The sequence below is a fragment of the Capra hircus genome, chromosome 9, assembly GCF_001704415.2.
Source record: "Capra hircus breed San Clemente chromosome 9, ASM170441v1, whole genome shotgun sequence".
Lineage (NCBI taxonomy): Eukaryota > Metazoa > Chordata > Mammalia > Artiodactyla > Bovidae > Capra > Capra hircus.
The window spans coordinates 25,982,787-26,008,107 of NC_030816.1; the positions used below are offsets into that span (position 1 = coordinate 25,982,787).

Below are 25,321 nucleotides of genomic sequence, written 5' to 3' on the forward strand. Positions count from 1 at the left end.
ATTTCTACCATCTGTCTGGAATTGGCTTGCGCGTGTAGAGTAGATATTAAGGTTCATTTTTTTTCTTACAGATACACAGTGTATTCATTTCCTAGGGCTGTCCTAACAAAATACCACAAACTGGGTGGCTTGAGACAACAGGAAGTGATCCTCTCAAAGTTACGGAGGCCAGACGCCTGAAATCAAGGTGTGGGCAGAGTCATGTTGCCTCTAAAGGCTCTGAGGACGATCCCTTCCTCACCTCTTCCTAGCTTCTGGTGGTGGCTAGAAATCCTTGACATCCCTTGCTTTGTGTCTACAAGCTCTGACCTCTGCCTGCATTGTCATATTGACTTTTTCCCCCTGTATCTCTGTGTCTAAATTTCCCTCTTCTTAAAAGGGAATCAGTCGTATTGAATTTAGGGTGCATGCTAATCTGCTCAGAGAAGGCAATGGCACCCCACTCCAGTACTCTTGCCTGGAAAATCCCATGGACGGAGGAGGCTGGTGGGCTGCAGTCCATGGGGTCACAAAGAGTCGGACACGACTGAGCGACTTCACTTTCACTTTTCACTTTCATGCATTGGAGAAGGAAATGGCAACCCACTCCAATGTTCTTGCCTGGAGAATCCCAGGGACGGGGGAGCCTGGTGGGCTGCCGCCTATGGGGTCGCAAGAGTCGGACAAAACTGAAGCGACTTAGCAGCAGCAGCAGCAGCAGCAGCAGCAGCAACAGCAGCAGCTAATCTGCTATAATGTCATTTTAACTAATTCCATCTTCAGTGACCCTAGGTCCAAATAATGTCACCTTCTGAGGTACTAGGAGGGGTTGGTTAGGACTTCAGTATATCTTTTGGGGGAGCACAATCAACCCATAATACCCAGTAAACACAGCTCCGTTTCTTGAACTTCAGTGTCATCTTTGTCATAAATCAGGTGATTATCTGTGTAGGTCTGTTTTTGAACCTTCTTTTTTGTTTTGTTGGTCTAATTGTCTATGATACAAATACCACACTGTCTTAATTATTGTTATTTTATAATGAAATTTGGTATCTGATGCGGTAAGTCTTCCAGCTTTGTGCTTGAACTTGAAGATTATCTTGGGTTTGGGCACTTTGCATTTCCATGTGAATTATACAATCTGCTTATCAATTTCTACCAGAAAAAGAAAACATTTTTAAATCAAAATTGCACTGAGGATGCAATTCAGGTGAGAACTAACATCTTTAAAATACTGAGACTTTTAATCCATGTACACAGCATAACCCTTTATTATTTAGGTATTTAATGTCTCTCAGTTCAGTTCAGTCGCTCAGACGTGTCTGACTCTTTGGGACCCCATATTTGCAGCATGCCAGGCCTCCCTGTCCATCACCATCTCCCAGAGTTCACTCAGACTCACGTCCATCGAGTCGGTGATTCCATCCAGCCATCTTATCCTCTGTCGTCCCCTTCTCCTCCTGCCACCAATCCCTCCCAGCATCAGAGTCTTTTCCAATGAGTCAACTCTTTGCATGAGGTGGCCAAAGTACTGGAGTTTCAGCTTTAGCATCATTCCTTCCAAAAAATCCCAGGGCTGATCTCCTTCAGAATGGACTGGTTGGATCTCCTTGCAGTCCAAGGGACTCGCAAGAGTCTTCTCCAACACCACAGTTCAAAAGCATCAATTCTTCAGCGCTCAGCATTCTTCACAGTCCAACTCTCACATCCATACATGACCACCAGAAAAACCATAGACGGACCTTTGTTGGCAAAGTAATGTCTCTGCTTTTCAGTATGCAGAGGTTGGTCATAACTTTCCTTCCAAAGAGTAAGCGTCTTTTCATTTCATGGCTGCAGTCACCATCTGCAGTGATTTTGGAGGCCCCCAAAATAAAGTCTGCCACTGTTTCCACTGTTTCCCCATCTATTTCCCATGAAGTGATGGGACCAGATGCCATGATCTTCATTTTCTGAATGTTGAGCTTTAAGCAAACTTCTTCACTCTCCTCTTTCACTTTCATCAAGAGGCTTTTCAGTTCCTCTTCACTTTCTGCCATAAGGGTGGTGTCATCTGCATATCTGAGGTTATTGATATTTCTCCCAGCAATCTTGATTCCAGCTTGTGTTTCTTCCAGTCCAGCATTTCTCATGATGTACTCTGCATATAAGTTAAATAAGCAGGGTGACAATATACAGCCTTGATGTACTCCTTTTCCTATTTGGAACCAGTCTGTTGTTCCATGTCCAGTTCTAACTGTTGCTTCCTGACCTGCATATAGGTTTCTCAAGAGGCAGGTCAGGTGGTCTGGTATGCCCATCTCTTCCAGATTTTTCCACAGTTTATTGTGATCCACACAGTCAGAGGCTTTGGCATAGTCAATAAAGCAGAAATAGATGTTTTTCTGGAACTCTCTTGCTTTTCCCATGATCCAGCGGATGTTGGCAATTTGATCTCTGGTTCCTCTGCCTTCTCTAAAACCAGCTTGAACATCTGGAAGTTCACGTATTGCTGAAGCCTGGCTTGGAGAATTTTGAGCATTACTTTACTAGTGTGTGAGATGAGTGCAATTGTGTGGTAGTTTGAACATTCTTTGGCATTGCCTTTCTTTGGGATTGGAATGAAAACTGACCTTTTCCGGTCCTGTGGCCACTGCTGAGTTTTCCAAATTTGCTGGCATATTGAGTGCAGCACTTTCACACCATCATCTTTCAGGATTTGAAACAGCTCAACTGGAATTCCATCACCTCCACTAGCTTTGTTGGTAGTGATGCTTTCTAAGGCCCACTTGACTTCACATTCCAGGATGTCTGGCTCTAGGTGAGTGATCACACCATCGTGATTATCTTGGTTGTGAAGATCTTTTTTATACAGTTCTTCTGTGTATTCTTGCCACCTCTTCTTAATATCTTCTGCTTCTGTGAGGTCCATACCATTTCTGTCCTTTATCGAGCCCATCTTTGCATGAAATGTTCCCTTGGTATCTCTAATTTTCTTGAAGAGATCTCTAGTCTTTCCCATTCTGTTGTTTTCCTCTATTTCTTTTCATTGATCGCTGAAGAAGGCTTTCTCATCTCTTCTTGCTATTCTTTGGAACTCTGCATTCAGATGCTTATATCTTTCCTTTTCTCCTTTGCTTTTTGCTTCTCTTCTTTTCACAGCTGTTTGTAAGGCCTCCCCAGACAGCCATTTTGCTTTTTTGCATTTCTTTTCCATGGGGATGGTCTTGATCCCTGTCTCCTGTACAGTGTCACGAACCTCATTCCATAGTTCATCAGGCACTTTATCTGTCAGATCTAGGCCCTTAAATCTATTTCTCACTTCCACTGTATAGTCTTAAGGGATTTGATTTAGGTCATACCTGAATGGTCTAGTGGTTTTCCCTACTTTCTTCAATTTAAGTCTGAATTTGGCAGTAAGGAGTTCATGATCTGAGCCACAGTCAGCTCATGGTCTTGTTTTTGCTGACTGTATAGAGCTTCTCCATCTTTGGCTGCAAAGAATATAATCAATCTGATTTCGGTGTTGACCATCTGGTGATGTCCATGTGTAGAGTCTTTTCTTGTGTTGTTGGAAGAGGGTGTTTGCTATGACCAGTGCATTCTCTTGGCAAAACTCTATGAGCCTTTGCTCTGCTTCATTCCATATTCCAAGGCCAAATTTGCCTATTACTCCAGGTGTTTCTTGGCTTCCTACTTTTGCATTCCAGTCCCCTATAATGAAAAGGACATCTTTTTGGGATGTTAGTTAAAAGGTCTTGTAGGTGTTTATAGGACCGTTCAACTTCAGCTTCTTCAGCATTACTGGTTGGGGCAGACTTGGATTACTGTGATATTGAATGGTTTGCCTTGGAAACGAACAGAGATCATTCTGTCGTTTTTGAGATTGCATCCAAGTACTGCATTTTGGACTCTTTTGTTGACCATGATGGCTACTCCATTTCTTCTAAGGGATTCCTGTCCACAGTAATAGATATAATGGTCATCTGAGTTAAATTCACCCATTCCAGTCCATTCTAGGTCGCTGATTTTTAGAATGTCAATGTTCACTCTTGTCATCTCCTGTTTGACCACTTCTAATTTGCCTTGATTCATGGACCTAACATTCCAGGTTCCTATGCAATATTGCTCTTTACAGCGTCAGACCTTGCTTCTATCACCAGTCACATCCTCAACTGGGTATTGTCTTCGCTTTGGCTCCATCCCTTCATTCTTTCTGGAGTTATTTCTCCACTGATCTCCAGTAGCATATTGGGCACCTACTGACCTGGGGGGTTCTTCTTTCAGTAATGTTTTTAATGGTTTTCAGTGTTAAGGTCTTACACATTTTAAAATTGACTTTTAATTCTTTTTATAAATTTATTTTTTCTTACACATCTTTTATTGGACTTATTCCTAGATATTTGATATTTTTGATGAAGATTTGTTTCGATGCAGTAAAAAGCAGAGGAAGAGAAGAAAAGCTTCTGCTGGGTTTACTGCCTCAGATTATTAAGGAATTTTCCCACATTTACCAAGCTTAGCAGGGCTAAGGTTTAAGTTGAGGTCTCACTGGGTCTAAGTAAGGGTCTGGCAAATAAATTAGTTAGTCTTTCATAAATGCAAGGTTTAGAAGAAATGAAGTGGTTCAAAACATGGGATCCTCAGATTTAGGTAAAATGGGTCCTTGGTAGAGAAATATTAGAGGCATTGACTTTGCCATGTTGCCACATGAAGAACCATGCCTGGAAGAGATGTTGAGGACACAGTGCAGATGTTGGATGGGGTAGGAGTCTAGTTCTGGGGTTTCTAGGTTCTTAGAACACCAAGCTCCCCAGAAGTGCCAAGTGGGACAGGAGGATGGCTCAGGTGGTGGTGGTTTGAGTCCTTTCCTCCTTGAACCAGAGCTGTTCTGTTCTACTTTATCTAATATGTTGGAGTATAGCATAAGTGCTGAAAATGCACATGTATGCGCACCTGCATGTGATTGCACAAGGTTCTGTACTAAACAAGAAAAAAAATAGCTTACAGACTACCAGACTAGATATTCTTTAACATTCCATTCAGCCCCAGGATTCTGGGATTTTAATATTCTAGCCAGCCTACATTTCAGGGACTCCGCAGACATCATTATTAACCTTGATCTTGGTAGCATGGTGATACTGTGTGCATATCCAGGGCCTTCCCAGGAGCCACTGCAGAATGTCTGTTTTAGAGGGTCCTGAGAATGGTTATCAGGTTGGAAGAGGGCTTGGGTACTTGTCCGGCTGCATCATAGCAAAGCAGTGTTTTTGTTCAGACTCAGGATTGCAAATCACTAGAAATAGCTTCATTTACTGAGTATACTACAAAACAGAGTTTCTGTTTTATTTTTACCTGATTCCTAAAGAATGTGATCACCTGATAGAAACTCATTGCCCAAAAGAAAAGGAAGATATAAGTCTTGTATATACTTATTCTCTTTTGTCTTATGAAAGCAGAATGGTATTCCTCCTGACAGTCAACTAATTATTGCAGCGGCATTCACTTCATTTATTTCTTTCCCAAGTAAAACTTCAACATAGAGGTTTAAATATAACAATCATCATTATCATAAATAATAATTATTAATAATATATTACAAATTAATGATGTATAATAAATTATTATGTGAAGGAGGAGAAGAAATCATCACTACTACTCTTACTGCTGGGGTTGATGGAGGTTATGGGGAGCCCTAGAGCCCCATCCAGGCCCTCAGACTACTCCTTTGCATGACAGCTCAACCGCTTGTGCCCAGGAGTCCAAAATATGTACCTGAGAGCCGCCTCCTGGGAGGCAAGGATAAGCTCATTTGCTGGTCTGGGGGTGCCCTGCTCCTCCAAGAGCCTGAGTGCCCCTCATCCTGGCAGCGGCTAGTGAGAGAGAAGCAGCGGCCCCTTCTCGTCCGGCCTTCCTGGCCTCTCATCCTGGGGTCGGTAACCCCTTCGTGCTGGCTGAGGGCCCTCCCCACTCATCTCTTTGTCTACCCATCACTCTTTTCTTCCACCCTTTACTCCTGCTCCAGCAAATAATAAAGCAGACAGCCACCACAGCCTCGCTTGAGTCTCCCCAACTTGTGGTGGTAACGCCAGAAGGACCAGGGCCCCTGCAGTCAGGGAGAGCAGATGGGCCAGGGTTGCCTGCTGCAAGCACCCCTCTCCCTCCCCCACAAAGCAGGCCCCGTTTCCTAGTGAACTCTGTTTTTTGCTTCCCATCCTCCTCCCTTGCGACTGGGCTTTGTTTGCTCACTTGCTCGTTTAATGCATCATCCTGCCATTTGGAGCTCCTTAGTTTTGCAGACAGTTGACTTTGGACTTGCAGGGAACACTGTCAAATGCCCAGCTTGCACCTCACGCTGCACAGGACAGCTGTAGCCACAGAAGAGCTGTGGAGGGGAGGGGAAGTCACCCTCTCTAGCCCCTGTCCCCTTTCCTTTGCTTTTGAAAATAAGACAGCAGAGACTCAAATAGCTGCTCCTTTACGGGTGGGCCCTACAAGCATGCTGGCTTTATCATCAGCCCTCACCAGCTAGAGGAAGACTTGGGAGCCCCATTCCAGAACTCGCTAATGTGGTCACAGAGGTGAACTGAAAAAGGATCAAGGTCTGTGAAGGTAACAGAATGACTAGAGGTGCCGCCTCTGTGTGAGGCAGTGGGCCAGGCAAGGTGTCAGCGGTTCAAAGATACATATAGAGTAAGTTCCTGGCTCAAGGATCTGGCTCATTTCTGGTAGAGGTATAAACGGTGAGATGAATTCCAGTGGATTGGACAAGAACTTCAGGGAGGGATTTATATTTCAGTTGGGCTCGAGGGGCAGGTTGGGTCACCATTCTTGCAGGTGGAGGTAAGGGTGCGTGGGCAGGAAGAACAGGGCAGGTGAAGGCCCAGAGGAGGGACAGGTGCTGGGAACAGCAAATGCTGTGGTAAGGCTGGGCACGAGGGAGAAAAAAGAAATGGGCGATAAGGCCGAGTTGGGTCTGGGATGATGGTGACTGACTTGGAGTACAAAGCTGGAGAGTGTGAGTCTGTTTAAGTCTTTGGTCTTTCTAACCGTGTCACTGCCCTAAGGTTCCTAGCAGGTGGCTTAGAGGCACTGCAGGGGCCAAAGGTTCAGAGCCCTTCCTTGCTCATTGTACTGGGGTGTTACCTTTCACTTAAGAGGGTTCCCATTGGCCAAGTACCATTCACTTATCTATCCATCAGTCTGCAAATACTTACTGAGAACCTCCTGTATGTCTAGCCCGTACTCCATTCTGCTGAAAGACCGTGGAAGGTTTTTGGGGTTTTGTTTCTGTGTTTCATTGAGTTTGTTTTTGTTTTCTGTATAGAAGGTTTTGGCCCAGTGGCAGACTAGCAAGAGCCGTGGGTCAGCAGCCTGAGTTATATTCTGTCTCTGCCACCCACTCATCATAAATCCTTAAGCAAGTCTCCTGACCTCTCTGGGCGTAGTTTATCACCTGTAAAGTGTAGAACTAGACTGGTAAATCGTTCCCAACTGAGACATTCTAGGACTGGCATGATCAGTGCATGATCTATAATCCAAAACTTTCCTTTCTGTCAACAAAGTCAGAAAAAGAGAGACCAGAGGCAGAGAGACCAGGAAGTGGTGATGGCAAGAACATCTGTGGAGCACCTTATGGATCTGAGTGAGGCCTTTCACTTATTCATTCAACAAATGCAATACTTAGCGCCAGCCATTGCCCTGAGCATGGAAATATGTCAGTGTCCAATACAGAGCCTCTGCTTTCAAGGTACTTCCTGTATAGAGGGCAGTGCTGGGGCTGGGAACAGGAGTGACAGATCGAGAGATGCAGTTTCAAACTAAGAACAAAGGGTGTTAGTTGGAGCTGGGTAAGTGTATGAGGTGCCAGAGAACGCAAAGGACAGAGGTTTAGAGGGAAAGAGAAACCTGGGATGATGGGGCCTAAGGAACCTTCTGTGGAAAGCCAACTAATGTTCACTCCATGATAGAAAACACATTCTGTGTCATGCCAAAACAACAAAACTGTCCCCCTAAATATCCTGGTATGGCTGTGAAGCTATGACACTAAAGAGAAAATGTCTCTTTAGACACTCAGTTCTCCTTGACTACATCGTTCCCGTATATGAAGCAGAATGACACCAGAGCCATGTATGGGTTTATATTATATGATGTGAAGTGTTAGTCACTCAGTTGTGTCCTACTGTTTGTGACCCCTGGACTGTAGCCCACCAGGCTCCCCTGTCCGTGGAATTCTCCAGGCAAGAATACTGGAGTGAGTTGCCATTCCCTTCTCAGAGGAATCTTCCCGACCCAGGGATGAAACCTGGGTCTCCCGCATTGCAGACAGTCTCTTTACCAACTGAACCACCAGGGAAACCCTGGGTTTATTTAATAACAGATCTATTTGCTTTCCTCAAAAAGGTCTCTAATAAGTACCAATGATATGTAAAAGTAGTGTGGGCAGCTGCCTAAGTTGCTAGCCCTTTAAATCTTTTCCCAGAGCAGCTGTCTCTCTCCCATTCATTCATTCATTCATTCTCTGTCTCTCCAAGTTATTGGCATGCATCCAGAGCAGATTCTGAGAGCCTCAAGCTTTTCCTTATTTACCCTTCAGTAATTACATATCACAGGTTGTTTGCTCTATGAGAGTCTGGGGCTGAGCAATTAGTTTCCCATTGTCTTTGCAGGAAATGACATCCATGTGACTTCTGCAGAAGGCAACTGTTGACCACTCTGATTAAAAGAATTTGGAAAGCATTCAGCACTTCCTCTGGTTGATCATTCAGACTGGCTGATTGGGAAGGCTTTTGGAAATATACAGAGCGAATAATGGTTGAGAGAACCAGAAATACTACTGGGTCAGTCCCTGAACAAAAGAGGCCTCTGAACTGTTCCTCTCATCTCTTGTCTGGAGCCCTTCACTGTGTGGCTCAGCATGGTGCCTCGGCATTCTATTCCTTTTATAATACTTACTGGGGAACGATCAGGCAGGATGCTTTCCAGCTGCAGATAATTGACTATCCAATTTAAGGAGGTCTGGGCAATATGAAATTTATTGAAAGTCCAGTAGCTCTGCAGACTTTAGGGTTGACTGAATGCAAACACCCCCAACTCTTCTTTCCTGAATTTCTTCTGTCTGCATCCTCTGTGGGCCAGCTTTATCTTGTTGGAGCAAGATAGCTGCAGAAGTCCCAGACATCACATCCCACACAGCATTCAGAAGGAGGGACTTTCTCCCAGAAGAATGAGGAGAAGCTCCCAGCAAAACATTCTGCATCTGTTGTTGGCCTGGATAGGATCACATGCCCAGTCTTGAACCAGTCACTGGCAACAGGAATGAGTTTCCCTTAGATCCGTGACTCTCGATCAGTAGCATGCTCACAGGTCACTTGGGATCTTGTAAAACAGCTTCTGGTTCAGTAGGTTAGGGGCAAGACCTCAGAGCTGACATTTCTCAGAGGCTCCCAGGTGATGCTGACATTGCTGCTGGGCACCCTGCAAAGCCTTAGACCACGCAGGTCCCCACCCCACCCCAGCTGGGAGTGTTGTTACCTGCCCACAAGGACTGTGGCTGGAGAAACTTGGGGGATCTGTTAGGGAGAAGGAAGAGGGAATGGCCCCATGCAAATAAAAACTGTATCAGAGATACTTGTATCCAGTGCATAACAAGCATGTTACCTTTAAGCAGCCATGGGAAGTCTGTGAAACAGCAGCAGAAACAAAAAGTACTTGCAGTCCTAGGTGTGGTGTGGGAACACCTACAAACACCTTATTATTTATTTATTCTTGAGGTTGTATACATTGCCATTTTTGAAACAAAAGATTAAAGTCATGCTGCTCCCTTGATTCTCATTCAGCTATTTTTATTTAATGCCATATACCTAATGTGACTCAAAGGGAATGAGTTCAACTGTAGTGGATTTACATATCCTTAAGTATAAAAGAGTGTGCCAAGTCTAGCCATCGTTCTTTGAGTGGCTATCTGATCATTGTCTTAGTTACTGGGGAGGGAGGGTACACCCCCGCTCATCCTATGAGTCACTTGACATGACGTCGGGGCATGGAAGATGCTGTCTGTCAGTGGTGAATTTCTGCCAGTGCAAATGGTCACAGTGCCCTTATACATGATGTTCAGTGGAGAAAATCATTATGCTCTCTGCATTGAAAAGGAAGAACTATTTTGTTCTCTTGTGTGGGTTGCGGGGGGCGGTTTCTTGACAAAAGACACACAGGAATCCTGAAGTGCTATAATTTGGGGGAAAAGGCTGTTAAGGCTGAAGGACCAGCGTTCCTCCTGATCACAGACTCAGGAGGACCCAGAGTGGAATATGCTGCCAGGTGTTGAGTAAACCCACCTGGGTGGTACCCAGAGAGACTGCCATCTCCAAAATCACATGCAAAGACAGCACTCTGTGAGGGAGACGGAGTTTTCCTGCTCCATCTGCTTGACTCGCCCACTCCGAAACCACAGCTTCACATCTGTGAGACCTGTGGGAGGGCAGAGCAACTCTTACTACCTGTCCTCACCTACACAGGTCACCAAAGTGCCTGTACTTAGGGAATTACCGACCCTGACACCTTCAGAGGTTCTCGGCTCCTCTGGACCAGCTGGAGAAAGCTGCTGGGCTCCAAGCTCCAGCAAGGCAGGAACTGGGCTCACATCACACCAGTGCCCCGTGGATAGGCAGGATGACTGAACAGGAAGACGGTCAGCCCCAAAGACCGAGCAGTCACTCTTTAAGGAGAAATAAAAGAGGGGAACATTTTGTCATGTGACTTCAGTAATTTATCAGCTAAATATACAATGTTTAGGTGTCCTGTCCGCATATTTAGAACCTCAAGGACTGCCAGTTAGAGACGAAATGATATTAGCTGATCCTGTGTTCTGCAAGCAAGGTGGCACTATGATTCATCAATTGGTTCAAGCGATGCTGACTGAATGTCTTCCTACTATGTGCACTGTGAGGCATGGCAACAAGAGTTTGGTCCATGCATGGGGGCCCAGAATACGGAAGACGTTGTGGTTTCCAGAAGGGAAACACGATATATGCTTTATTACTTCTGCCTAATGATACATTTTTCCTTTGGTTGTGGTGTTTTTCAGGACCAGTCCAGCAGCTGTATTAGAAGACATGTGGTATATATAAAGTTTGTGATCATTGGGGGAAATTTTGGTAAGTGTCACTGCCTTTATCTCTGATACCTTGTGAAGTACGTGGTGCTCATAAAGGGAAGCCACGGCTTTGTCTCTGCATCTTTTAAATCTGGTCTGCACTTGACAAAATGGATTTTGTAGTTAAATGTGACGCTCAATTGGTATTTTCTGACAGTATGACTTTTTTTCTTGTCATTGCCGGTGTTATTAAGCGATATGGGGTTTTCTGAGATATGCTAAGTCTAGATTTTAGGAATCCTTCCAGATGCAGGATGAAGAATACCCTGGACCATTTAGCTTATGTTCTAAGCCACCCATGGAATATGTGAGTAATTAACTTGCAAACCAAAAGAAGTGAAAAAAAAGAAAAAATGTTTTTAGGTTTCCAGAGGAGAGAGATCCTTCTGGTCTATTCGTTGAAATGAGAGAGAAACAAGTAGTTAGCTGCTTGGGGAATGGGACATGAAAGGGGATTAAGAATCCAGCATGCCTTATCCCAGCCTGGGACCAGCAGAGCAGTGGTCTGAGACCAGGAACATTAAATTCAGCAGTCACCCAGAAGACCTCGCTAGCAGTAGTCAAAAGCACAGGAGAAATGGCTTAAAACCCAAGTTCTAGCTTACCATTTGTTATGTAACCTCACTGAGCCTCAGTCTCCTCATCTGTAAAATAAGGCGTATAATATTACCTGCCTCCTAGGATTGTTGTGAGAGTGAAGCAAGCTAAGTTGCAGGGACGCTCAATAAAGCAGTTTTTTTTTTAATGTATTTTATTGAAATATAATTAATTTACTGTGTTGTGTTAATTTCTGCCATACAGCAAAGTGATTCATATACATATTCACATATATATGCATTCATATATTTTTTGTGTATATATATGTTCATATATATTTTCATGTGTGTATATATATACACATTCTTTTTCATATTCTTTTCCATTATGGTTTATCACAGGATATTGAATTTAGTTCCTTATGCTATACAATAGGACCTTGTTGTTTATCTAGCCTATACATAATAATTCAAATCTACTAATCCAATCTCCCAATCCCTCCCTCCCACTTGGCAACCACAAGTCTATTATCTGTGTCTGTGAAAAGCAGTTATTCTGGATAACAGAACACCCTTGTTTGGAAACTGGACATTTGCCATTGAGGTCAAGCCAGCAAAAGGTGTGCGGGTCTTCCAGAAGAAGAGACGTTGAAGAGGGGCTAGTCACCCCCTGTTTGCTATCACAAGAGACATCACAGCTGGTCACCACAGTCCCTTCTCCAGCGTCTACTGCATAGCAAGCAGGGGAAGCCTCAAGACATTTGCCTTCTTCTCTCACCCTGTCAAGCTCTTCTTAAACCAGCTTAGCGAATTTAACTCCCCTTGCTGCCGCCTTTACAGCCAGGTGTGGTCACATTGTTTTAGCTTTGTTCAGTTTGAGAGCTAATGTTATTTTGAATCAAAATGATGAGAAGAGAAAGAACAGGTCAGAAGGAGATGGTACCCTTGGTTTAGGTCTCAGTTACCATGTTGAGGCTCTCATTTCCAAACCTTTCTTTGGACTTTTATGTCTATACGTACTATTCAGGCTTCACAGAGATTCAGTTACTGGACAGAATTTTTTTTAACTAAAATCCATATTTATTCACATTTCATCTATTTATCTATTAATTGAAGGATAATTACAGAATTTTGTTGGTTTCTGCCAAACATCATCATGAAGGGCAGAAATATTTGAGCTTTAATTAAAAGAATTTGGCTTTAGGTGGGGCCCTTTACCGGAAGTTAGGGAGAATCAAGCATATTACTGAGATGAGCTCATGGTTAAGGTTGGGTGTCCAGAGGTGGCAACCCTCCAGTTTCAGGGCCTCAAAGAGATGGACATGGCCTCAGGAGTTCTCTGGTCCAGTCTTCCATTAACAAAAAAATAAAACTCTTCTCCAGAATTCTTGACAGAGGGTAGTTCACATTCTTTCAGAGGTGGGGTTTGCTACTGCACAGAGGAGCTTTCTCCAATTAAAAAGCAATTAAGTGCACAGGGAAATTTAAAGGGGTGAGAAAATTGTGCTAGCTTTGACTGTACTGATATTTATACAACTGTAGACTTTTGTGAAAACTCACCCGGCTATACAACAAAAAGGGTGAATTTTGCTATAGTTAACTAAACCTTAATTTTTTTAATGGGGCAAAGGACGAGCAACTAGACAAATACCTGGACATTAGCTCAAATTATTACAAAGAAAGAAAAAGGGAAGGAGAGGAGGAGGGAGGGAAGAAAAGCTATCTAGACCTTCTATTAATCTACAGTATGTGCTCGAGGGAACAGGACTGGGTCTTCTTGCTTCTTCTTTTCAGTGTCTGGACAGTACCTGGCCTGCAGAAGGCCTGTGCTGAGTATTTATTAAATCATCGAGGCCCCTGAGTCACTCTCTAAGCAGATGGAGACAAGCTCACTTACTTTCCCACACACCACCCACTGGATATTTGAAGATGGTCTCCTTCCTCATTCTTCTCTGGGCTGAGTTTAAACTGTCTTTGTTCTTTGACTCTTCATCTCCTGTTGTGATTTTCCTTTCTCACCCTGCCCGGCGCCGCTCCTGATTTGCTCCCTACGGGTGGTCTGGGGCTAAAAACGCAGCCTCTGAGGGGATCTGGACCCCAGAAGAAATACAGTGGGTTCCCACTTCTGTAGACGGTGTTAATACACAGCAAGCCTTATCCCCTTCCTTACTAAGGCCTTGGTAACTGGATCGTGAAGGATTTCTTACCAGTAGTCTTCTAAGAATGGAGCTCCTAAAAGTAGGGAGGCTAGTGGTCCATCCAAGAGATCAGGTGGCAGCAAACCCAGCCTTATCAGTGTCTTGACTGAAATGAAGCCAGGTCCTGCCCCTGGTTTGAGACAGCAGCGGTGCTGTTTATAAGTCTTTCTGGGCAGTGCTGTATTACAGGTCCCACTTCTTCACCATGAGTCATAGCGAGTTAGAAATTCTGAAAATTAAACTTATAGGTGCCATGAAAAATCTAGACTTTTTTTTTACCCCTGGCAATGCCAGGGGAAGATGTATAAATAGGTAAACAGAGAGCAGTATTTCTCAACCAGGGTTGTTTTTGTCCTTGCAGAGGACATTTAGCAATGTGTGCAAGACGTTTTTTGTTGCCACAATGGGGGAGGGTGGGTATGTACTATTGGCGTCTAATGGATGGAAGCCAGAGATACTGCTAAAAACCCTAAAATGCACAGGACACGCCCCCTACACACACACACACACACACACACAGGACACGCCCCCTACACAGGACACGCCCCCTACACACAGGACACGCCCCCTACACATACACGCGCGCACACACACACACAGAAATGGTCCTGCCCAAGATGTTAGTAGTTCTGAGGCTGTGAAACCAATATGGAAATAATAATAATTTTTTAAAAATCAATGTCTAAAGTACTCATTATTTTGAAGGTTTAAATTTTTTAATGTTTTGACATTTAATTAAATGTAAGTATATAACCAGAAAACATAAAGAAATTTGTTCAAAGAATAACAAATCTGAAAGGGCTCCTAAGAGGCTACATCACCACGAACTCCAAGCCAGAAATGATCTAAATGAATTCAGACAGATGGGTGTCTGAAGACATATCCTAAGGACTGTCAGCTAAAGCTGAAAACGAGACTCACACAACTCGGTTCCAGCATTCACACAAAAGAGATTGGCTCATGTTTTAAATTTCAGCCCGGCTTCTTCAGATGTGTTTGTCTTCAGATGACCTCTGAGATGAGGCGGTATTTCAATCTGGGTTAGCCCATCCTTTTGAATCAAGGGTGTGATTCTGGTGTGATGAGAATGTGCTTAGGGAGGAGAGAGATCTCATTACAGATGATTGGGATTGGGTATTTTGGTACTCAGGGCTGTTTATTTGCATCAATTTCCTAGTGACAGTACAATCTGGTTTAACTGGGAGTCACTGTGAGCTTGTGTAGCCCGATATGGCTACATTTGCCGAAGCAGGGATATTAAAGCAACATATGTCAAGTTGTGATATAGGACAATCCACTTGAAAAGACTTTAATTATAGGGCCTATTTTGGGAGGGTAACTGTGCTTTTTGTGAGGTGTATTTTGGGATCCGCTAACCCAACTTTAAGGCCAGTAATATCTTCCCAGAAAGGGTGTGGTAGTGTGCTTGTTGCCTAAATATTTTCTTACCCAAAGCTTTGGTATTTGGTACTTTCCTTCGACTTTACTCCCCTTCATTTTTCTTTTCCTGATAATCTTTCCTCTAGCAAGAATGCTATGAAAATGCATTCTGGGAAGCTAGAGAAGAGAAGGATGAAAGATCTCATTTAGATGGCCAAGTCCAGAGATTTAGGGGCGTTACGTTATCAGTCTGCTGTTTTTAAGACAAATAGAGTTTGGAGGAATGTCCCAAGTAATAGTAAGCAGAATCACAGGAGACTATAAAAACTACACGTACTGTATGTGTCTATTAGCAGAACTACACACTTACAACTACTTGTTTCCAGTGCCCCTTTTCCAACCCATGGCTAGTTCTTGTGGGCCATTTATCTGGTTTTACTTTTGTTCTTTGAGATTCTTGCCTTTTTCCAGCCCTGCCTCTGGTGCCTCAGGTGAATACATGTGTGTGTGTGTGTGCATGCGTGCGTGCGTGCGTGCTGGGCTGGGGGGTGGGGAGGGTGGGGCATTGTCTTCCTGCCTCGCTCTTCAGGTGGCTCCCACACTAACCTATGTGAACCGCAGCTCGATTCTCACCTTTATCAGGGCGTACAGATTGCGTGCAGCAGCCCTGCGCAGCCTCTCAGATGCCTTTTTGTGAGCATCGCTGGAAGCTTTAAAGAACAGAGTGGTATGACCTGTTGAAAGCCAGCCCTGTGCATGCTGGCCCTGCTCTGGTGTGCATGAGAGCAGGTGCAAGGTTGAGCAGATGCATCAACCTTGTACTCTTGATCTTTGAAGTAATTCCCATCATCAGTTATCCCTTGCTCTCTAAGAGAAGTGTTCTTCTGTCTCCAGGTCAGTTTTGGCGCTGTCCTAAACCAGCCTCATTGAAGCTGAATTGAGGCTGCCCTCCTGCTTGTCTGCCCCAATAGTTCACGCACTTAGAATCTACTCTAAAATTCACACTGTTGTGTGGTTGTTACCTCCAGCAACACTTGTATACCAGAATTTCCCACTTATGGAGGGAAAACATTTTCAGAATAAGTAGCTGACAAGTATTCTAGTACATGACTGGAGAGCTGACATTGTGTCATATATCTCACCTAGGATCCAGCTGATGGGACCCACCCACCCCCCAAGCCCTGACAGGGTGCCCACATGTGAATGCACGTGATGATACCATTTGTATGACCCACTTAGGTTCATAAGAAGCTGCCACACATTTGCTCCTCCCAAACCACTTCTTAGGTGGTGGAGCAGGTGCCATGCCCAGATAAAATCTGATGCTCAGAGACTATAGCCTTAGTCTCAGGCAGGGGGCGTTTGGGAGTGCGGACCTGTTTGTTATCCTGCCCTCAAAGAGAAAGTAACTACTGGCATGTGGAGGGACAGGGGTGGGGCAGGGGTGGTACGTGTCCTGCCGTGTCTGGGACAGCCTGCCCAGTGAAGAACTGTCCCCAATGCAGCATGCACTGCGGCCCTGCTGAGAAGCACTGCTCTGACGCTGAGTGGCTGCTATACAGCAGACTGGGGCTCATGCCCACTCCCTCTCAATCCAAGGTCAATATGTCCCTCTGCACGTTGGAGGCATCACAGAATTCATTCCCCCTTCTTTGGGAGCGCGCACTGCAGTGAAATTGAACTCAGAGTAGCTGTTCCTTGGATTGTGCCATTGCTGCTATAGCGCCAGACCCCCGCTGCAGCATCCTGCAGGGGAGGCAGCCTCTCTGGGACCTCTGTGCCTGGCATTCCTCTGTCTGTGCCCAGCACAGAGAGAGACTGTGTGTGTATTCTCTTCGGAAGAGACCAAGGAGGATGCTCCACCCAAAGCCTTTGACCTCGTCTTACTGGCTTACAAACCATCCACAGGGGCAATTAGGTTTCAGTGTTAGGAGTTTTTGATATGATAGCTTAGGCTTCCTATCTACCTGCTGCACTTCTACAGCCTGTTGGAGCTTTGTTTAAAGTTTGGTTTTGATGTTGGCCAGCAAAGAAGCCAAGACAGTGGCTACATCAGTTTGAATGAGCACACATGAAAGTTGATTAACGTGGTAAAAATAAAACCATGTCGAATGAAAAGGCACACAGTGAAGCTGACTTGAATATCAACGTTGAAGGGGTTATGTGAAGGGGAGGAAGTGATAGTATCTGATCTTTTTTCTTCTTCTTTCCTAGCTTTCCCCTCCTTCTCTCTCTTCCAGATTCTATCTCAATTTTTTATTTTGAAAACTTTCAAACCTACTGGCTTGGGAGAATGATAAATACCTGTATATCCTTTATTTAGAATCAGATGTTAGTCTATATTTGCCATATTTACCTTCTTTATCCCAATATATGTAATACATATAATTATATGTAACATATGTAATATATGATATATATTATATGTAGTATACGTTATATAAATTTTGCAAAACCATTTGAAAGTTGCAAACATCTTGACCCTTTGCCTCTGAACAGTTCACCATGTATCTCCTAAATATAAGGACTTTCTTCTACATAACCACAATGCTATTAGCTAATAAGAAATAAAACAATAATTCCGTAATATTATCTAATACTCAGTCCCTATTCAAACTTGTCCAGTTGTCCCCGGCTGGCTGTGGTATAGAATGTCCTGCCTTCTGAACTCGTCTGTTCCTTCACAGGGTTATTTAACTTGCTCCTCACTTCCTGAAAGTTGTTAAGTCTAGAGGCTTGACATGAGAGGCAGGTGAGACCTCTTTTGGGAAGAATTCTTCATAGGCAGTATTCCATCCTTGTCACGTCACATCAGGAGGCAGATGCTGTCAGCTTGTCCCTCATCCACAGTGCTCAGTCAGATCTCATAGGTCAGGTGGTAACCAGACCTCACCAACGTCCAGAAGCACTTAGAGTCAGTAAGGCATCTGTGGGCTGGTACCTGGGTCCTTTGTCAGCATTGTTCCCCCACCTACCTTTCATCCAGAGATTTGAGTATCAATAATCCTAGCTTGCATCAATTATCACACTGGGATAGTGTCTGATAGTTTTTGTCCTTTGCTTTCACTTCCTCAGTTCTTTATAGTGAATGATCTGGACCTTCATATTTTTCAGTGATGACTTTTAAGCCACTTCTTGGTAGTCAGCTTGATTTTGTTGTGATAATAGATTATGCTAAACATTTTCCTTTCTTACCTTCAGAATAGGGAGTAACTTGAGCAGAGCAGTTACAGCGTACCAGGACCACACAGACTCCTTACCTATAGAACTCCTTTCACTTTTTTCCCTCACAACAGCTCAGACTAGCAAGCAAAGTGACTTGCTCAGGGTCACCCAGCTCCTGCAGTGGAGCCAAGAGCAAGCAGATTTGTCAGAGTTTCCCACTCATTCATGTTCCCTCCGACCCCCAACCCTGGCTGTGTCTCCCACCCTGCAGTTCTTGCCTTAGATGAATGCCTGCCCGATTGATGGGTCCATGAACAGGGAAGGTCAGTGAGGGAGGTGCAGGAGAAACGCCACCCTAAAAGGGCCAGGTGCCATGGGGTTTCTGACAGGGGTGGCTCAGTACCACCAGAGATCTCCATCTGTGTGTTAACCATTCCAACTGTTTAATATTGGCAACTAATTTATATATTCTGATACTTTTTCAGCCAAGTTGTCAGTTTTCTCCACCAGCACGGCTGCTGGCTGAGACTGTCTTGACTCAGCCTGGTTTTGCTTAGAAATGGAACTCATGGTTTTTCTGTTTTTAACACCTTTTTTAAAACGGGTATTACTGTTCTTGAGATGGGATGCTTTTTTGATTGGGGGGAGTGTTTGATTTTTGAAGAGGGAAAGTGGGTCTTCAGGGAAGTTTTCTTTAATTGATACATTGTTATAAACCCTTCATTTTATAGGATTTTCTTTTTCACTGAGTCACCACAGTTCATTACTGAACTGCACTTTCACACAGATGGTTTCAGAGAGCTAGAACAGATGTGGGGTGGGGATTGGGGAAGGGGCAGGTGCCCCCCAGTAGGTAAGACCGCTGGCTGGCTTCCCTGGACCAGGACAGGGGAGATCAGGCTATTCAGTTTCTGAGGATCAGCCCTCCACATGTACACACACAGCAAGCCAGCAGCTCCTCAGACATAAACACAGACACACTGAACAAAAATGGGATTTCTTAACTAGTAGGTTAATAGCACAATCATAGATGTTTCATTCATAGCTCTGAAGGAAAGCAAATACACTTCCCTCTGAATATCATCTGTAGAATCTTTTTTTCCCCCAAAAATGTTCTCCGAGTCCTTGCAGGGCAATGAAATCTGTCTGTTTCACCCATCATGTACTCCTTGTTCTCATGTTTATTTAACTGTGTTAAGGAGTCACAGGACCTGCAAACTTGTTCCTGTGAGAAGAACTGAAGCAGAACTGACAGGCAAACAGCAGGACTTCTCAGGATGGGCCTCAGTTGTTGTAGTGCTGCTGAGGATAAAGACCTCTTAGGTTAATTCTAATTGTCCCTAGCAGAATGACTCCTGAGTTGGGAGCAATGGGGAATGATTGTAGGTAAAGACCTTCTCTGGTCTTACTTCCTCATGCAAGAGCTTATTCCTGCCCTCCCATTTTACCAGATTAGTAACCTGAGGCACAGAGAGGTTGAGTCCTGTCCAGGTCAAACCAAATTAGTAGCCTGGGTCTTTTGTGATTGTGACTCAGGTTTCCTAATGCTAAAAATTTCAGTCAAGTAGTGCTTCACCCCATGTGTCATCTTATTGTCAGCAATGTTTATTTCCATGCAAACCCTCCATAACTCAGCTTACCACCACCAATAATGTTTAACAGGTGAAGAAACAAAAGTCCAAGTCAGTGTTGTTCAGACGCAGAAATAAAAGACAAGGAGCATGTGTAATTATAATTTTCCAGTAGCCATGTTGAAAGAAAGTAAAAAGAAACAGGTGGAATTAATTTTGATAGTGTACTTTAACCTAATAGATATCTAAAATATTAACATATCACCATGTAATCAATGTTCAAAATAACTGGAATTTTTGTAGCAAGTCTTTGAGATCTCAGTGTGTACTTTACACTTTAAACAGTACATCTCAATTTAGCCATATGTCAAGTATCCAGCATGGCCAGTGGCTCCCAGTATCGGGCAGCAAGGCAGTGTGGTGGCCCAAGGTCATACCTAGCTAGATTCTTTAAGTCTCTTAAGAAAAACTTCAGCAGCTTTTTTCTTCTCCCCCTAATCTGAGGCCACATATTTCTGTCCTCTTTGTGTCACTTTTTCCCCAGCTAACTCTAATTACAGGGGATGCTTGGTTTGGCCATAACCACAAGCTCAGCAGTTTTCCACCAGCCCTGGCGGCTGGTGAGACCAGCACACTCTGCCTTGTAAATGATAGTATGAAGCATTCTTCCAAATTTCTCCACAGCAGTTTCCATGATTTCCTTTCTCTTAGGAATAGCTCAGTGGAATTTTGCAAAGCCAGGGAGATTTTTTTTCAATGCATCCTTTCTTAAAAACCCATTCTAATCAATGAATGAGTCTTAAAATACTTGCTACCTAGTAGGCTCCCCACGACCTCAGCAAACCAAAAAATCATCACACATTTTTTTATCGGTTTCTATAGTGAGATACCTATGTTAATGCATGATGGCTTATTTTCTTTTTGAACTAATCAAATATTTCCCCAATATATCAGTCCCATTTTGAGCATTATTTACAAAGACACGGAGAGCATTATTTGCTGTGAAACATTAGTAAAAATCAGATTCCATTTCCACTCAGTGTCAAGTCTCTGGCCACTTGAAGTATTAGCCTATAATACCTCCCAGAAACAGAAATGTCAGAAGAATGGTGACAGGCTCCTGGAGTTTGTTATGATGGACTTTCCGCAAACAGAAATCCTGATTTGTAAAAATCTAAATCATAGTGCAGGAGATCCAGGTTCGATCCCCGGGTCAGGAAGATCCACTGGAGAAGGGAATGGGTATCCACTCCAGTTTTTCTTGTCTGGAGAATTCCATGGACAGAGGAGCCTAGCAGGCTATAGTCCATGGGGTCGCACAGAGTTGGACACGATGGAGCTACTAACATTTTCCCTTTTTTTTTTCCAGGAAAAAGATTGTCCCCTGTTCTTAATTAGAAGCCAGCCCTCCACATCTTCCAAAATTCTCAGTTAAGAATAGAGAAAATAATATGTTATCCTGTGGCCTTGTCTACTAATTGAAGAATGGCCCCATAAAACCAAATAAGTGCATTTCCCCTGATCTCCTGCATGCTGTCTTCTTTAGATTTTGGCCTGATGTCCGTTTCTCTTATTCACAGACCCCCTGAAATCTGTCATTTAAAACACTTTAGATGTAAGGTTGCATTTAGAATCAGAACAATAAGTTACAAGGGCTGTTTCTTCTCATTTGACTACTCTCCTGTAGTGATGCTCACTTTGACTCCCAAATCACAGTCCTCTTATTCCCTCTGATTTGAAAGTATTTTTATGTCTTTGAGTGGATAGCTCATGTTCATTTCAGAATGTCATTTAGTAGCCACATTTCTGCTAAATAACCAGAAATTATAGTTGACCCTAGCCAAGAAGCTGAGCACCTAGATTTTGCTTCCAAGTATGGTGCGGAGTAGAAATGTTTTCGTTTCATCTTCAATATTAATAGTAGACTGAGAGTGATGGATGGGCCTGGATATGAGGAAAAGAAAAGAAACGTAGATTGCAGTGGCAGACCATCATCTGCTGAAGGGATTCTTGACCTGGGGTTTTTATCAGAACCACCTGAGAAGCTGTTAAAAATCCTGGTGTCCAGGCCCTGCTGTCAGAGCTCCTGAGGACATGACCCAAGCAAGTGTACAAGGACCATCTGCTCTTCCTCAGCTGCATTTGTTGTGAAAATTAAGGGAGAAATTTACTCTATGAAAAGCATACCTCATTGAACTTTGTTGTTCAGTCACTCAGTCCAGTCCAACTCTTTGCAAGCCGATGGACTACAGCACACCAGGCTTCCCTGTTCTTCACTATCTCCCAGAGCTTGCTCAAATTCATGTCTATTGAGTTGATGATGCCATCCAACCATCTCATACTCTGTCACTCCCTTCTCCTCCTGCCCTCAGTCTTTCCTGGCATTAGGGTCTTTTCTAATGAGTCGGCTCTTCACATCAGGTGGCCAAACTTCCTATCCTAAAATACATGTATACATTGAAATTTTTGATACCCACCATGGAGAATATTTTGACTGTCATGTGCTCTGGGGTCTGAAGATAAAGCTCACAGTTGAAACAATCATTCATCCACTCAGTCAACATTTAAAGGTCAGTGCCCAGTGTTGTTCCTGCCCTGGAGAAACAGAGACACAGCACATGTCCTGAAGCATTTTGTGTTATGGATGAGATCAATATCCAATATCTGGCATCACCAACTTGATGGACGTGAGTTTAAGCAAGCTCTCAGGGTTGGTGATGGACAGGGAAGCCTGGCGTGCTGCAGTCCACAGGGTTGCAAAGAATGGACACGACTGAGCGACTGAACTGAATGTCCAACAATTACAACGCAGAGTAAAGTGTAATGAGTGTGTCTGCAGAGCAAAAAGAGAGGAGACCCCCACAAACATATACACACATTCTCAGTCCTACCCCATTGCTTCCTTGAAGGTGGAAGGCGGTAGGCAGTGTAGGAAGGATTCACAGAGGGGCCAGAGAGCATGAGTCCTGAGGCTTGAGTAAAGAAGTAAAGAATATTCTGCCTGTTTTGCAAAGGGATGGCTCTCAAATTTTGGTTCTAAAGTAAAACAAGGTCTTTATGATATCATTTGTCTTTTAAGGTGGTTCAGCAGCCTTTGATGTGATTCAGTTTGTTTATCCTGATCTATGTTGTCCCAGCCCAAGTCACATGGCTGACACATAGTAGGCACAGTGGGTGTGCTGAGTTGAATTGATGCTTCCAGTAGTTTAGCCTTTCCTCTGACAAACTGTTAAGACACAGTAGTATCCTAGGGAGGGTAATAATGCCAGTATATAATTTTCAAAATAGCACCCAAGTTGCTTCTCCAAGTATTATTTCTAAAAGACTGAAAAAAAAAAAGAATTGCTCTTAAAGGAGAGCACATTAAGAATATGTGAGTAGTTCCTGCTGGTACATGTCATGGTGCGATTTGATTTTTATATTTTGGGAACATTCACTCTTCTTTCTAACCTAATTTTTACTCTCTCTCATTCGTAAATGTATCTGAGGTTTTGGAAGAGCAACTGGGCCACAAAGCCGATTGATCATGGCATTCCTTACTAAGTCTGTCATTAGTGTAAACAGAGAAAACAGCATTGTATTTTCCTAGATATTGAATACTTTGTCAGGATTTGGGGGGCAGAAAGTATTTGAGAGTAGCTGTTGACACTGCATTGAAAAAAATACAGCCAGTGCTGAGGAGCCTACTTACCCAGAGCAACGGTTCTCCCTGCACATTTTTGCAGCTTACGTGCATGCATGAAGCCACTTCAGTCGTGTTCAACTCTTTTGCAACCCTTTGGTCAGGCTCCTCTGTCCGTGGGATTCTCCAGGCAAGAATACTGGAGTGGGTTGCCAAGCCCTTCTCCAGGGGATCTTACCTACCCAGGGATTGAACCCGCATCTCTTATGCCTTCTGCATTGGCAGATGGGTTCTTTACCACTAGCGCCACCTAGAAAGTCCCTTTTGCAGCTTATGTCCCAGTTACCACCACTGACTACTTTGATGCTGCAGAGCATAACAGGGAAATCTGTGACCTTTTACCCCTGGTATAATAAGGAAGGAGAAGATTCAGCTCACATACTTCTTTGCTCAGAAAGCAGTATTTCTAGAGGTGCCATGTGTGTTGGAATTTTTTGCTGTTAGTCTACCTGCTTCCCAAGCCTAAAAACAATATGCCCCCCAGCCCTGTTCCATTAAATAACCATTCTGGTTGGAAAGAAAGTAGATCATGCCACAGAAGCTGGGCCTGGGGTTTAAAATGGCAGGATGAGGTTTAAAATAGCCTCAGCTTGTGATTAAATCCAATCGCTCCACTGCTGACCAGCTGTAGAGTCTTGGGCAAGTCACTCCACCTGTGAGAACCTCACTTTCTCATTTCCGAAATGGCAGTTAAAGATGAAAGCAGATAAGAAGCATGATGCTCACACAATGCCTGGCGCTAATACATGCTTACTGTCTGTCAGGTCTCTTTACTTCCCCTCGTTAACATGCAGTTTGATCATTTTCTTGTTTAAAAACTTCTCAAGACTCGCCTTACCCTCTGATAAAGACCTTAATACTTTAGCCTGGCATTCATGGCCTTTTACCATCTGTCTGTCTCACCTCTCCACCACGTCTCTTTATCTCATAGCAAAACCAGACCATCTCTGTGCCCTCAGTGGGTCTCAGGCACTCACTCTCTTCTTGGAGTGCCCTCTGCCCACCTCTTAAATCTAAATCCAATCTGCGGCAAAGCTCATCTTTTTTTTTTTTTTAATTGAGGTATAGTTGATTTACTGAATGTTGTGCCATCTCTGCTATACAGCAGAGTAACTCAGTTATACACATATATATATTCTTTTTAAAATATTCCTTTCCATTATGATTTATCCCAGGAGACTGAGTATAGTTCCTTGTACTGTACAGTGGAACCTTGTAGTGTATCCATTCTAAATGTAATAATAGTTTTGCATCTATGCAAGGCTCATCTTAAATGCCACTTCCTCCTAGTCCCTCAGACTGGAAAATTCACCTCCTTGTCCAACCTTGTCTTTCTCATCACAGGTGCTCAGAGAGTTTTTTCCCCTGGTGAGCCTTCTCTTCTTATTCACAAGGCCTGCAGATGGCCATCTTCTTCTCTGTGCACATGCATCCTTCATGTGTCTTCCTCTTATAAGGACAGCAGTTCCAGGGACTAGGGCCTTACCTTTATGACCTCATTTAACCTTAATGAAAAGACCCTGAAGCTGGGAAAGATTGAAGGCAGGAAGAGAAAGGGGAGACAGCATGAGATGGTTGCACGGCATCATCGACTCAAGGGACATGAGTTTGAGCAAACTCTGGGAGATCTGAAGGACAGGGAAGCCTGGCGTGCTGCAGTCCATGGAGTCACAAAG

General features: G+C 43.8%; 1 protein-coding gene across 3 annotated transcripts in view; it reads left to right on the forward strand.

Annotated features, from left to right (window-relative positions):
* The window catches only part of FYN (FYN proto-oncogene, Src family tyrosine kinase), a 217,264-nt gene that overhangs the window by 88,356 nt on the left and 103,587 nt on the right, over nt 1-25,321 (forward strand). For all 3 annotated transcript variants that reach the window (XM_018053056.1, XM_018053054.1, XM_018053055.1), the window contains one exon: nt 11,045-11,114. The gene's annotated coding sequence lies outside the window, so the exon portion shown is untranslated. The remainder of the gene's footprint in view (nt 1-11,044; nt 11,115-25,321) is intronic.